A 12,228-nucleotide genomic window follows, 5' to 3' on the forward strand; every position below is an offset into this window, starting at 1 on the left:
ACAACTAAGAGTCCGTAATTATTTTTTCCGTGAATTTCGAGTCACTGGATTTAGAACAAAGCTGATTCACTGGGATAACATGTGACATTCCGCTCACACCGAGGACTGGAGACTACTCTATAAGGTGGTGTGTTACATCCCCCAATAGTGGGGCCGGCGCTGCGGACCCGCCGCTGCTGCAATCATTCCGGTAATGATTGTCATTACTGGGAACGAGAGGGCGAGCTAATGTAACCCACGAACCAGACCGAGAAAGATAATCAGAGAATTTGTGGAACAAGGAGAAAATGAGCGACGAGGGCGGAGGATCCACACTCGAAATGATAGAGTGAGAGATAGGGTTCTTACCACTAATTTTCAGTGCCATTGTCTTTTTTACTTTTGCCCGAGATCTACAGACTTTCTGAGGTTCAGTAATTACAATAACTGGAACACTTTTATTGCCCAATGATCTGTTGACCTATCGGCAAGGTCTTCGACTGTTATTTGCCTAGTTTTGCCCAAATTTTGTCCCACGGTTCGATTTCAAAAATTAAAAAATTAAATTACTTTTAATCAATGGAATAATTTTTCAGATTATTTTAACATTTATCATATTTTTTTGGAACAATTTTCATCATTTATAAATTTATTATAAATTCATACATCAAAAGTATCCTTAAAAATTTTTTTTATCTGATAAAATTATTCAAAAAAAGGGGATTTAAATCAAATATTCAAAAATTTTATTATATTTTTAGAATTCTCAAATTTTTGGGCTAAATATTGAAGATAATAATAAAAAAATTATTAGGGATTTTTTTTGGTAAAAAATTAAATTTTCTATAAAAAAGTATCTTATAAATTTCCCTCTATCTCTTATCCTTTGATAAAAAAAAAATTTCAGCTTTGGAAAAAAGTTAAAAAAATAAGAAGTATTATTAAATAGAGGCGAACTAAATAAAATGAATAATTTTTAGATCATTTCAACAGTATTTAAATCAGGAATTTCCATTCAATGTAAAAAAAATGTACTCCATTGATATTTGAGAATATCACAATAGAAAAGCGTGACCTAATGCTGCAGTGATTATAACTCTAGTGTGTTGTATTGAGGTTCGTCCATTGAGTGAGTACTCAAGAATTAACTTGTTCAGCTTGACTGGTTTTACTCAATGCCAATAGAAGATTACAGATCATGCGGATGGGATCAGTGTAAAAAAGCCACGTGATTCGTGAGAAAAATTACAAATAAAATAATTAAAATTTTGCCGAAGGACAATATAAATACAAGTATATAAATAAAGCTCGAGGGGTTGAAAGTTTTATTTTTATTTTAAGGAATTAAGTTATTAAATTTAGAAAAAAGTCACCTAGTTCTCGGTCGGGTGGTTAATTACACTAAAGAGGAACCAATTTGGTGCTTTTTATTTTTTTTCCGAGGACGCAAAGGCTGAACATCAAAGCGCTCTGCAGATATCACGGTAAAGCCTTTCATGGCCGACATTATCGCGTTACTTCCGCGTGGTCGAACGTCATTTGCCTCACACCCGCGATGATTTGAGGGCAACCGAAGCTTGCTGCCGACGTTGTGCCCCTTGTACTAATATACTTCCCCTAATATTATATAAGCTGACTATTATATAGATGTCATCAGTTTCGATTCAATCAAAAGTCAAGTTCTCACACTTAAAAAAATTTTTTTACTTGCTGGGTAATTTTTTTTTTAAATTAATTATTTGTAATAAATTTTTTCCATTAATAATAATAATATTTTGCAATTCCCTAATCAATAATATGAAAATTTAAAAATACACGATTTGACTGCAATGAGATTAAAAGCCATGTTATGTGTATGTGAATAAATATAAATGTATGTAAATATCTATCGAGTAATGAGTTAGAGTAGAAGCGTATAACACATAGTAATGACTATGACGTACGAGTAGGGTGCGTACGAGGTATGAGGTATGAGTCTCCAAGGGGCGGGTCGCGAGTATCCCCATGACAACCGTTAGCCCCTGATGAAGCTCTCCTTCATCAGCCGGAAGTCCTGTGTAGGAAAAGCTTCGTCGCTCCAATACCAACTCGCTCATCTCTTGCAAGTGTCGAGACATCTACAATTATAATTTATAATTCTTCATTCTTCTTCTTCTTCTTCTTCTTTGCTCTTTATTAATTCAATTTACGGATTATTCATTATCCTTATCCACCAGAGCGTCACTCTACTATGTAATTTGCTCCAATTATTAGTATCATTCAGTAGGTTCTCTGTCAAAACACACCTGTGAAATTATTCGCCTACAATATTATTTTAATTTATAATTCCTCAAAAATAACTCTCTGAAAGTGAGAAGATTTTGCGATCATGCGCCACCTGGCGGAAATTTTTTACACTACTTTAATAAAAAAAATTATATATGGGTATATATGCCCGTCAGGCTTTATATGGACTTGTATCAAGTCATGTGAAAATATATGAAGCCAATTTTTGCATAAGAAAATTTTTAATTTATAATTAAAAAATTATGTTGAGTTGTCAAAATAATTTTATTAATTTTATATTGATGCGAGGGAAATAAATAAATAAAATACATAAAGAGTAGTCGAGTGAGAGGCAACGGTTGTTAAAATACTCGGTGAGCTTTCACGTAAATTTTCCAACCGCAGGAGAATAAGGTCTCGTCCGATTATCCCGAGTAACGTTTACGGAACCATTAGTACATCCCATGCATATATAACAATAATATCTGCTACAAGAGTACAGAGCTGAGTGATAGACCCGGCAAGAGCTAAGAGGAAGGGGGTATCACCAGGAATAGAACCTCAATTCAAGCACCATGACAATATTATAAATATTGTAAAAAAAAAAAAGAGAAGTAGGCGTTGCGAGATTCGAGATGATTTAACGCGAAAATACCGCGGACGTACAAATGGCACTTTTACCACTAGACCGCGTCGTAAGAGTGTCTCTTTTATATATATGTATACATGTATGAAGATATTCAGAGTTTAAGTCTTGTACTACTGAGTCCGTTAGAGGCCTCCTCATCTCCTCGTCTTCTGCATTAAGCACTCCGGCAACCGACAATTTAAGATACATTTGCAGTCATGGTTATAACGGTGCTGCTACATATTTTGTCTCTATATGTATATAGTGCACAGTAAAAGTAATAATCATCATCATAATGATAATGATAATATAATACGACTTGAGTTCTAGGAGATAAGGTGCATAGCAAGGAAATTCTGAAAAGATAAGCGAAATGCTCAGCCCCTGTACTCTTACTCTTACTCAAACTCCCTGTGGATGTGGATGGGAAATCGTGTAATGTTCTTCAATCTGCGCTCAAGTGATGGGACAATTGAGTCGATAAAATTGCTCGCTAAATTTATTTCATATTTAACTTTTTAGACTATTGAGAAAGATTTTATTTTTTTTTATGGTAAATTTCAAATTATAATCTATATTATTAAGAGAATAAAAACAATAAAATCGGTTTTTTTAATGAAATTCAGTGTCATTGCAAAATCCTTGGTTGGTAGTTCATTTTATTAATTCATTATGGAGAAGAATGAATCTTTTTTTTTTTATTTCATCATTATTATTATTATTTGGTCTATAATTAATTATTAAAAAAAAAATCTAAAAATTGCTAATGATTTTCCTTTGAATGCAAATTTCCTGAACAACCACCTCATAACACATAACAGTAACTTATAATAATTTATTTCTGTTCGTGATTAGCATAAATAAAACAATCAGAGATCAGAGTATGTAAATAATAGTCGGGTGTGACATACGTTTGCTCTCCTCGTCTTCGTCCACTTGTTCTTTCTCCTCTTACTCTTGCTTTTGTTAATTTTCATCAGCCTGTTTCTCCATCTTCAGTATATATTTATATGCGATCTTATAAAGCCGAGCCCGCGATTAAATCTCCCACGATCGGCGCCCGACTAACCGATTGTCGTCTTAGTATCTCTAACTACCTCTATGCAGTTGAAGAAAAAAAAAAAAAAAAAAAAATGACAAACTCTTAAGCCGTATAAGCAAACCAAGACATTAACTCCGAATGTGAATAAATATAAGGCGCCGGCGTCTTGTGTTATGGGCGAGGTACATACAAGAATAGATATATATATATATATATATATATATATATATATATATATATATATATATATATATATATATATATATATATATATATATATATATAGGTTCACTTGTCAGTATCGCAATTATTGTATGTAGTATGTAGTACACGGTATATATCGGTAAGGATAAAAAAAAAATCTAAAGTGATAGGTGTGCCTACTTCCTTTCTCGGCCAATAAAATATAATTTGCCGATTATTTTATTTTTTAATATAACATTATTTAATTAAATTTTGTTGCGTCAGAATTTTATTTGTATCAATTTATTCTTTCTTTATTATTATTATTGCTGGTTAATTATTTTTTTTTTTTTTAATTAATTAGAAATAATTAGAGACGCGAGTCGATGAAACAAAAGTGAAAAAAATTTTATTCCCGGAGCGTAGCGATCTTTAATTAATTCCAATTAGGACTCGCGGATACGTTTGAGCTTGAGGAAAAAAAAAGGTTCATTTAAATGCACATTGCAGTGAATTTATAACTTCATTTTTGATTTTTAGATTAAAGAAGTCAGCTGGGTTTTAATTGACGAATTAACAATTTCGGAAAAAGTACTTTTTTTCGGCTTGATTTTGGTTTAAAGAGAACTTTAATTTTAATTGTCGATTGGAAAGCAACTTCCGCTGAATTATTGTGATTTAAAAGTCTCTAATTCATTGAATGGAACCGCGTCACCGCGGCGATCGTTATCGCGGTGTATTCTCGTGCGAACGAGATCGCCCGGGAGATAAAGATATAAGCCTGATGCGTACCCGGAAAGACCAGAGTTTATTATTTAGTTTTCTTGTAGAGAATTCGATATTTTGATGTTTTTATGTAATTAGAAATTAATTAAAGATTTTAAAAATTTAAGTAATTAATCAATTTTTAAACTTTTTTACAAAAATTCTCGATTAAAACAAAATTATTTTGAAATAAAATTTCAATATTATAAGCTAAAAATAAATTTTCATTTCTCAATCCCAAAAAAAAATTCACTTTCTCATTTTAAACTCTGAACTGAATAAAAAAAATTGCTATCAAAATACCACTATAAATAATTCCACCCATAATTATTCCCAACTATCAAAAAAAATTAATAAACAATTAAAATTTCACAAATTTAATGAGCGTGTGATTATTGATTAAATTCCAGTGAAAGTACGAAGCAATAACACCAATTCACACATGACCCAAGAGGTTCAATCCCAGAAAAGAAGTCTCTATAAAGCAAAAATAGAATAATAATAGTCTAAAAAGTAAATTCAAAGTGCCAAAGGCACCTGTTACATTCCAGGCCCACAAAAACCTCGATAAGAAGCCGAGACTCACTGAAAAATCTCATTACCGCAAGACAAAGGTGAGTCGATTAATCATAATCCAAAGTCTGCTGTAATTCATAATTTATTATTACTCCGCATTTGCTCCCGTCTGAGCATTGTACTCGTAATTTAAAATTCAAGATATATTACATTACATGCCATTGAATTGATAAAATTTAAACGAAAGCGAATTAATTCGGCGGTGTAATAATTTATCGTTTGAAATTAAAAAATATTATTATATTGTAATAACTATCGAAAGAATTCGGATTGGCTGACGGTGACGGCAGGGGAGATATTAAATAATAAATAAGTCTAAGTAGAATAATGGTGTTAATCTTACCGGCAGTGTGTGTCACCGGAGGTGGTCCGATGATGGATGCTCAGGCGCCTTGGGGTGCTCGACCTGTCTGAAAAACAAAAAATCGCTAAAAAAGATGCCCCTCTAATGTACAATATGTAATGTTCAATGTCCACGTGTGTTTCTGTGTCTATACATATATATTTAAGGATAATATTATTTAGTACATGCTTAAGTGTGCTACGGACGAGTATGAAGTATTATGTGGGATAGACCGTGGATAGGTAGCTCTCAGGTAGCCGACATGAGGCCCCGGGGGGGCTCTTTTCTCGGCAGCACGCGCTGCCCTCGTCGTGACTTGTGCCCCCTAAGATCCGATACCAGAGATCAAAGTGACTGGTATACAAGAGGTGAGATTGAAAGAAAGAAAGACTTTATGGACGATCGACGCTAATATCATTACCTTCGTGTCGATGAGAAACTATTATTCGAGACACTCTCATTGCAACATACACATATGGAGGATTTTTTATCCGGTTTAATAGCTGGCTGATGCTGTGAGAAATTTTTAGTTATTTAAATGCGCTTTCATTTTATTACAAATATTCAATTTAAATCCCTTGAAAAGGATAAAAATTTTTAAAATCAATTTTTAATGTAAATATTGGGATTAAAAATAAAAAAAATTAATTTTTTACTTTAAAGTGAGAGTTATAAATTTTAAAATTCATATTGAGCTTAAATATTGGGATAAAAAATTAAATAATTAATTTTTAATGCCAACATGGGAATTAAATAAATTTTTAATTGAAAATTTAAAATAATAATTAATTTGAGTGTTGGAATGAAATATGATAAAATTAATATTTATTATAAAAATCAACAGTACAGATGGTTGTAGCAATTTGTTATTTAATAATTTAATGACTAGACAATAATAAAATCAGCGTGTGAAACGATCCTTAACGATAAAATGCAGCGAAGTAATAAAATGAGTCAAAAATAAGAAAAAAATAAAAACTATTAAATCTTTCAAGCTTAACGACGTACATACAATATACAATATGTCCGAGAGGTGTTTATTACACGCCGATGGTTTGAGGGACAATTATATTGTACAGTTAAGGCAATATAAGAATATAACCCGTATGTAGTCTTACATGATGTACGCGCCTCTTTAGGATAGACCACACTAGGCATCGAAAAATAAAAAAAAAGAGTGAGACGGAAAACCTTAGAGAAAAGATGTCGCACAAATAAAGGGCGACGCAGGCAACCGTGGAACATTTTACTGAGGCCTGTCAGAGTGTCAGCCGAGCCCATCCTCTTTCACAATTCACAATCCACGATGTTACGTTTAAATATTCTAATTGCTCCTCTACGATTTATTCTGGAGAACGTTTATATTTATATTTGTTAGCTTGTGTCCATGTATGGACGCTGCTGCCATCGTTATACATCGCCGGGTTTCGTAAATGGATAATATAAATAATCTCATATTTATTTTTATTTATTGACTTTTTTAAAATAAAAAAAAAATTTTCAATGTTTCAAATAAATATTAAATATTTTTAATTTTAGTGTTAATTATTTAATTTTCGTCAAAATTTTGATAAAAATTAATATTTAAAAAATTTTTTCTTCTAAAGGTTCAATAAAAATTTTTTAATCCTTCTAATAAAAGTTTCTATTATTGAATTTTTACTTTAATCAATTTAAAATTAATTTTTGTTAAAAAAAAAACATCAATTTGTTTTTTTAGATAAAAAAAAAAATATTTTTTCGTCTCAAAAATAATTTACAAAGTTGTAATTACCAAATTAGGCCGTAACTGATATATATAAAATTTTTTTTTAAGATTGAAGCCAAAATTTACAATTTTTAATTAATAAAATAAATTTACAATGCTTTACAAAATCAGAATTATTTTTTTTAACTTTAAAATATTTTTCATTGATAAAATTTCAATAATAGATTAAAGAAAAAAATTTTTCTGGATTGTAATGCATGCAAAGTAGCAATAAAGGAATGTATAACGGCTTCCGTTTTGATCCTGGCGTTCCTTATCCTCGGTATAGTGGCGGGCAATGTTGCCCTTAAGTCTATTTGCATTTAAACGGCTCCCGGTTGACAAATGAGGCCGATATTATCGTACAATCGATCGCCGCGAGAAATCGCCCTGTTTGCCGTCCGCTTTCCGGTATCCTTCAGATTCAGGCATTCGGGATTAAATTAACTAAACAAAGTCAATGTACAATGTAAGGAGAAGCACATACAAGAGAGGAAAAGTGAAACAACAAGCCGGTAAAATATGTAAGAGCAAGTTACAAGAGATGAAACAATCGAGAGCCCTGGAGCTTACATTAGCGCTTGAGTGTGCGAGGACGAAAGTCCGAACAAGGCAACAATATACAGGGTTATATGGAATACGGATAAACAAAACAAGCCAATGTTAACCTTGTTTCAGTTTTTCGATTTTCGTTTTTTTTTTATCGGTCCTTCTTTTCGCGTTTATTTTATGTCCTTTTATATTCACTTATTCTAGAGGCCTAGAGGCAGAGGATTCTTCGGTCTTCCCCTAAGCAATCGATTACCATTCTCGCTTGACGTCTCCATTCGCATGGTAAACATTCTATGGGAACGTGCCCAGACAATAAGGATTCACCTTATTTATACAGCTTTTAAATAAATATTACTTCAAAATTTTAAATATTTAAATATTTTACACGGAATGAAATTATCGTTTTTAAATTATGAATTAATTATTTATTAAACTTTAATTTAATAATAATAAACAGCAATCAGCATTTATTATTACGAATTGTAAATAAAAAATTTTGGCTCAATAATTTTTAGATATTTTGAATTTTAAAAATAAAAATTTAATAATAAATCTATCACATGACTAATTATCAATTATTTATTCGAAAAATGTCAAGAAAAAAAATTTATAAAACCCTCAAACTATATTTAAAACTCCTCCAAAAAGCCAACGTAAAAAATTGACAAGCTAAAAAATATATAAAATGTTAGAAAGGCAAAAATTTACATCAAGAATTTTTTGATGACACTAAATTTACCTACAAAGCCGATTTTCTCGTGTAAAATCTTTTTTATTATTTAATTATCTATATATTCACCAAGTTATCATCAAAGCGCTTTTTTTCTGTTGAAAAAATATACCTTATATAAAATCAAAACTTGTAAACGATTCCGGCTCATTAAATCCGTCATGTTAATTCCAGTGATCCATTTTTGGCTCGATCAACTCCAGCCCAAAAATGTGTCTCTGACGAATAATTCTGTAGATAAATCCAGTCTAGACCTTCCAGCGACTAGCTTCTATCCGTATTATTGGAAAAGCGAAAGACAAATGGCCTACGGGCTGTGGTTCCGAACAGAAGAAACGTTTTGAGAAAAGAAAGAAAAGAAATTGTGTGACAGGTATAAATCTGCATACTACCCCACATACCCCAGTGGTCTCTTTCTTTGTATAAAAAAAAAAAAACTATTCTCCGTAAACTCACAAGAAATTGAACCTTTAAAAATTTATAAACAGCAAAAGAGAGTATCTATCTCCGAAAAACAAACGACAAACGAGCATTGACAGCCCCGATTCGTGTCACGCTTTCGCCTAGCTCTCTTTCATTTTGTTCCAATAATTCCAGCGGGGGGGACAGAAACCAAAATATTTCTTTGTATTTTTTTTTTTTAAATAGACTGAAGTACCAGTATAAATCTAACAATATCTCGCTTTATTTAAATTATCATCGATAATTTGAAAATGAAACTCCTTGGCTCGGTAATTAATGTCCTCGAATTTAATTTAAATTGGAGTAGGAATAATTCCAGCCTCTGATTGCAGAATGAATCTCTGAGTACTGACATAAAGTTATGTATTAAGTATTTACATGCGGCCGTTCTTGCCAGTAAGAGTTACCATACCAGAATCATTCATTTCCTCGTGGATAATCAGGTGAACGGAATCGAACCTGCAGAGTGCCTCGGAGATGAGATTGAGCGGAGAAAGAGGCTGGGTAGAGATGCAAACCACTTGGGCATTATAAGTTATAACCCAGTACAGGATTGCAACATAATTAAAGTATTTATTCTCGGTAAAAAAAACTTAATTATGCATCTTCATTTCGCGGAGTGATTTGTGTGGTTATATTAGTTTGCCTACTTGTTAAGCTATCTTATCAACTTGTTGATGGAAATAATTATTCATTTTTATGAGATTAATCAGGAAATTTTGATGAGTTTGTTCCTCGATCTATTATTAGTTTTTTTATCTAGCCGTCCTTGTTAAATATTGATATCTTGTTAATTGCTTCGACTAATCACTCAATGGTATTTTTTTTTTTTTTTACTTTTTAATTATGAAGATTCAAATTGAATATCAAGAATTTTATTTAAAGGATCTTTAAAGTAGATATAATAAAAAAAATTTATTAAACTTGGATTTTTGTCAGCAGTTTTGGTCACTGACCAGAAAACAGTTAGTTTAATTATGAGCCAATGTTCTTCGATTCAAACAACCGGAAGGTAATCTCGCGAAATCAAGTCGGTTATTATGTAATTTAATATAATTTTATATATTGTCTCTCCGGGAGATTAGAGGCCTCTGCCTTTTGGTTGCGTAACTCGGACATTAGCCCCTCGCAGCACAAGAGCGTTTCTCATGATCGGTAAAAAATTTGGGTAACCTTGGCTCTGGTTCTGCTTTTATGGCCCTGCAAAAACGGCAACTCTTTTTCGTGCCAACTTCGCCATATCCATGTTTGAGTCGACTCTCTCATAGTAGTCCTTTTTTACAAGGACGTTACGATTGATACCTTCAATCTTGCTTTTCTTACAAGTCTCCCATGGTCATGACACATTAAGGGGTTATATGTACTTAGAATGTCAAAAAAAGAGATATTGAAACACTTTTAAGTTAGTTTTTAATAAATCTTGATAATTGATTTAAAAAAAAAAATTAATTTAAAAGTCTTTTTTTTATTTATTTATTTTTTTTATAATTTACTGATTAAAATTCAATTGCACTGTTAAAAAAAAAATTAATTGAATTTAAAAAAAAATTTTTTAAAACGAAGAATGTTTAAATAAAAATTTTTTTTTTTAAGAATTTTTCTGTTTAATAATAATAAGTCCAAAAAAATTTTTTTTACAATCAAATTAATTTTATTATTACTGCAATTGAATTTAAATCAATAAATAAATTTTAAATAAATAAATAAAATACAAAAAAATAGATTTTGTTAAAATGGAGTGAAAAAATGTAAGACAAGCAAAATGTAAATGAAAAATGTTATCCGAGGTGAAAAAAGGTCGCCGGAGGCTGATAAATAACGCGTCCTACAAAAAAGGACCGATAGGAGTTGACTGTGACTCTGGTTGCGGATGACACGGAGAGAGCGCGAGTCGCCTTTGGCTCTTCGCTTCAGCTCAGAATTGAAACAAAAACAAGTAGAGTAAAGTAAAGAAATCTGAGGTAAGCTCGGCTGTATTTGAGGCCGTAGTAGCGAGGCGGCTCGATTGATTGCGTTGCAAGAAAGGCCAGCTCTCGTGCCTTCCCACCGATTCCGATACACTTACCAGAAGCTGGGACACAACTGGACAGATGGAGGCTACGCAATGTGGATACAGGTGCTGGCAATGCTAAAGGTTCTTTGATATCTTCGACGATACCATACCATACCATTCACCTTTTATTCATTTTTTCACTTTTATTTTTACCTCTATTTGTACATTTATCTTCACTTGCCCACCACCGGTGCCTACTTGTTAAAATTGCCTCGGATATCGCGATCCAGAAAAGCAAATTCACGGGATGCTCCACGATTTGCTTTTATTTGTTAACTATAGCGAACCTGCTTTGATGGAGGTTTATCAGTAGTTAGCAAATCATTTTTTATTTTTTTTTTGACAATTTTTGACAATTTTTTTCTACGAATAAAAATTGTCAAATTAAATTCCGTTTTTGCCCTTTAAAATTCCTCTTTATCATCTAACACAGCAATAATTCTCAGCCTAAATTAGGAACATAACTCCTTGCATGTATAAATCCAAATGTAACCACCTTGCCGATTCCCTAACCGCCCTTTCCACGAAGCTAATCTAAAAGCGAGCAAGTACTTGCTAGAACACAATCAAGCAGTGAAAAAGAAAAAGCTGAGTCTGTTAATTGTGGTTCATCTGTTGTTACATTCACCGAGAGATAAATTGCGGAATTTATCTCTCTTCTCGGGTCTTCCTCATCGACATCGAATGCTTCTGCAGCAGGAACACACAACCAGCTCCAGGTAGAAGTACGGGTACTTGAGCAGTAGCTGGGCTAAGCAAAGGTATTCCAGAGTGGCGAACCCAAGGCGGCCACATCAAAGAGAACCGACTCTTGCCATGCTTCGTATCATTCATTCCTCTCTCTTTCTTCATCTGTTTCGCCTCTTTCGTCCCTCTTGGTCCCATTTGCAGTCTCTATCTATC

This window comes from Cotesia typhae, unplaced genomic scaffold (genome assembly GCF_013202065.1).
Source record: "Cotesia typhae breed Kobodo isofemale line unplaced genomic scaffold, CoteBio_Ctyphae scaffold_152, whole genome shotgun sequence".
Taxonomy (NCBI): Eukaryota; Metazoa; Arthropoda; class Insecta; order Hymenoptera; family Braconidae; genus Cotesia; species Cotesia typhae.